We start from the raw sequence: 4,549 nt of genomic DNA on the forward strand, positions 1-4,549 counted from the left end.
TAGGCCCCGAGATCCGGCATAATGACGATTGCAAATCCCCCCTAACCGGTCTCTTTTCGCCGCGTGTCCCATTCACCACAGTGGGTGGTTAAAAAGTGGCAAACAACTGACAGAGCCTTTATTGCGCGACGCCTTGAGCACCGTTCCGCTGTAGGTTCCAAAAGAGCCTCTTCGGATCGCCTCGATTTGAAAAGACTCCAGCGCATGCGCATTGAATGCCAAAATATCTGAGGACGATTGCGCGCGGACATCAAGGGAGCAACTTCGACTGTGACAATCTCTCTGTACTTTCTTCATTCGAAATTCGAACTCGAAAGTAGGGGGACTGGTGTTGGGTATAAAATACCCTCAGCTGAAGTTCTTGACAGGATTGACCCTCCCAGGACTCCTCCAGTTTTCGACCGCAGATGGTATTTCTCTGGACTTCTCCAACAGTCGGATTCTCACAGTGCTGACTGAATTCCCCGACGGACGAACTCCCACTGCACCACCCGAGCTCCTTCAACATGAGTTCCCCCAGTCATCTATTAAGCCGCCCCAAGTGCTCACTGAGCTCCACCACCAGCCGACTTTCTACGACTATCAGCTGTTCCCCGAATCCCTTCTAGACTTCTTCCAGCCAGGTTCAACTCCAATCCGAACTAGCCCGGACTTCGTCAACGGCTGAACTTCTCCAATGGTAGATTCCTACAACTATCAGATTTCATTCGGACTCCTACGGGAGCCGGACCTCGTTCCCAACTCCGACTGCAGGCGGACTTCGCCCGGACTCCTACGGGAGCCAGGCTCCGCCCATGACTTCACTCACAGGTAAACTTCGTCCGGACTCCTACGGGAGTCGGACTTCATCCACAACTCCCATTGCAGGAAGACTCAGCCCGGACTCCTACGGGAGCTGGATCTCGTCTCCGACTCCGGTCGAAGGAAGACTCCGTCCAGACTTCGTCCCCGACCTTGACTGCTGGAAGGCTTCGCCCAGACTCCTACGGGAGTCGGGCTCCATCCTCGACCCCAACTGCTGGTAAACTTCGTCCGGACTCCTAAGGGAGCCGGACTTCGCCCCTGACTTTGATTGCAGGTGGACTTTGCCCGGGCTCCTACGGGAGCCAGATCTCGTCTCTGATTCCAGCTGTGGGAAGACTTCGCCCAGACTTCATCCCCGACCCCGACTGCTGGTAAACTTCATTCGGACTCCTAAGGGAGCCGGACTTCGCCCCTGACTTTGATTGCAGGTGGACTTCGCCCGGGCTCCTATGAGAGCCAGATCTCGTCTCCGACTCCAGCTACGGGAAGACTATGCCCGGACTTCATCCCGATCTCGACTGTTGGAAGGCTTCGCCCGGACTCCTACGGGAGCCAGTTTCCATCCTCGACCTCGACTGCTGGTAAACTTCGTCCGAACTCCTATAGGAGTCGGACTTCGCCCCTGACTTTGATTGCAGGTAGACTTCACCCGGACTCCTACGGGAGCTAGATCTCGTCTCCAACTCCAGCTGCGGGAAGACTCCGCCTGGACTCCCACAGGAGCCAGATCTCGTCTCCAGCTCCAGCTGCGGAAAGACTCCGCCCGGACTCCTATGGGAGCCAGACCTCGTTCCCGACTCCGACTGTAGGCAGACTTCGCCCGGACTCCTACGGGAGCCGGGCTCCACCCACGACTTCACTTACAGGTAAACTTCGTCCGGACTCCTACGGGAGCCGGACTTCACCCACAACTCCCATTGCAGGAAGACTCAACCCAGACTCCTACGGGAGCCGGATCTCATCTCTGACTCTGACCGAAGGAAGACTCCGTCCGGACTTCATCCCCGACCTCGACTGTTGGAAGGCTTCGCCTGGACTCCTACGGGAGCCGGGCTTCGTCCTCGACCCCGACTGCTGGTAAACTTCGTTCGGACTCCTAAGGAAGCCGGACTTCGCCCCTGACTTTGATTGCAGGTGGACTTCGCCCGAGCTCTTAAGGGAGCCAGATCTCATCTCCGACTCCAGCTGCGAGAAGACTACGCCCGGACTTCATCCCCGATCTCGACTGCTGGAAGGCTTCGCTCGGACTCCTACGGGAGTCGGGCTCCATCCTCGACCCCGACTGTTGGTAAACTTCGTCCGGACTCCTATGGGAGCCGGACTTCGCCCCTGACTTTGATTGCAGGTAGACTTCGCCCGAGCTCCTACGGGAGTCAGATCTCATCTCCGACTCCAGCTGTGGGAAGACTCCGTTCGGACTCCTGCGGGAGCCGGACCTCGTCCCCGACTTCAACTGAAGGAAGACTTCATCCGAACTCCCATGAGAGTCGGACTCCGAGCTCCTCTCAGACGGGCACCTAGCCACCCCTCTCTGCTAGACACTCCAGCTGGACTTCAGTCGACAGGCCTGGACCCTCTAGCAGGCCACAGCAACGGCTATGACTCTGCTCCACTTCCTGTGATGGATTTTGTGCGGCTCCATCACTCCCTGGCAGACCGCAATAATGGCCACGATCCTGCTCCACTTCCTGCGATGGATACCATGCGATTCCTTCATCCTTTGGCAAGTCGCGACAACAGACGTCGCTCCACCCCCCGCGACAGACTCCACGTGGCATGTCCCGGTGATAGCCACGATTCCACTCCACTACTCTTCACAACAAACTCCTCCTGATCGGGGGTAGCCCACTGTCGGATGGTTACAAACATCGCTATCAGTCTGTTGCTCCCTCTACCTATAAAAAGGGAGACCTCAGATACGTTATTCTCTAAGCTCTCATTTTTACCTAGAAACTCTGCTAAAATTTTTGTTCGAGCACTCCATTCTTGTTGAGACAGAGAACTGACTTGAGCATCGGAGGGTCTTGCCGGAGCAACCCCACCTCTGGTTTAGACTTCTTTTGCAGGTCCCGGCGGTGATCGCGTCTCCCTCGACTCCAGCTTCTTCGACGCAGGCAGATTTTTGCACCAACAGGTATATACTTGGAGAGCCTAAAGAAACAAGGACATGCCTTGAGTAGGCATATTGAAATTGCTCTACATTATCCTTATGATTTCCTCTTCTCCCAGTTGAGCTTAAACTATAGTGATTTTTATGCACTTTAGTATAGAGTCTATGGGAAGGTGAAGGGATAAAAAAGTAACCCTTAAAAATGGTAATAGGGCAAGAGTTGCTACTGTGGCCATGGATATTTATCCTTTGTGATTATCATTTGGATTTAATGCTTAGAGATATTCTCTATCACTTGCATGATGATGCATCTGTGAACTTAATTGAGCAAGCAGTGAATGCCATTGAATCTGAGAGATCTAGAGTTGAGATAAACCTTAAGTATATGTGAAATCTTGGGCTAGGTCATATAGGAGAAGAAATGATTAACAAATTAGAGAAATATAGATTTTTAGACTCATTGACTGTTGAGTCATATCAGTTTGTAAATCATCTCTTTAAGAAAAAATGACTAAGCTACTCTTGTGGGACAAGAGAAAAAGGACCACTGAAATACTTATCCTAGTACACATTTGATGTGTGTAGCCCATTTGATGTGCTAATAAAGGGAGTTGTCTCTACTTCATTACCTTTATCGATGATCAGTCATGGTATGGGTATGTATATAAGATACAAATCTAAAATTTTTGAAAGGTTCAAAGAATTTAGATGTAAAGTAGAGAAGCAAATCAAAAAATTCTTAAAGATACTTTGATCAGATTGAGGATGCAATATCAAAGAATAAAATTTCTTGATTATCTCATAAAATGGCATAGTTTCATATTAGACCTCTCTTAGTATATCTCATCTCAATGAGATAATTTAGAAGAGTTATGGGTTTGTATGAGATATGGATCGGTCTATGATAGACTTCACTGATTTATTTTATTTCTTTAGGGATATGTTTTATTTTTATAGAATTTAGTTTTCTCTAAATCTGTTCCTACCACACCGTATGAGATATGATATGGTGAGAACTAATCTGATTATTTCAAGATCCAAGCATGTCCAACCTATATCAAGGATAGCAGGTGAATATGTTAGAGGATAGGTCTATAAAGCTCATCCTAAAAGAGTTTGGGATACTATTTTTCTTCTAAAAGGATCATAATGTGATTGTGATCTGACATGCTATCTTCTTGAAAAATTATTTAACCAAGATGAAGTAGTGGGAGGAAGGTTAAGCTCGAAGAAAGTGTCTCCGAAAAGCAGCAAGCCAAAAGATCTAAAGAACCTATTTATGATGGACCAGTATACATATATTCCTTCTCTAACTTATAGATACAGTAGGATCTCCCATCTTCTCGAAAGATACTTAGGTATGCTTAACAGAGGATGTAGAGAAAAATCTTTTCTTATGAGAGATAGGAAACATAGAGATGATCTCAAAACCTACAATGAGGTGATGTTAGACATCGACTCCAAGAAAAGAATGTGAAATAGCTTTCCTGACTTGATATCTTTTGAAGATTTTTATATGGAGTAGTTTATAGATTTTACTTCTTGTGGTAAGAGATCACTAAGTCTTCAATAATCTTGGAGTTGAAACATTCATTTAGATAATATGATCAAATTGTTTGATCAGAAATGAGGAAT

Source organism: Elaeis guineensis, chromosome 9, assembly GCF_000442705.2.
Source record: "Elaeis guineensis isolate ETL-2024a chromosome 9, EG11, whole genome shotgun sequence".
NCBI lineage: Eukaryota > Viridiplantae > Streptophyta > Magnoliopsida > Arecales > Arecaceae > Elaeis > Elaeis guineensis.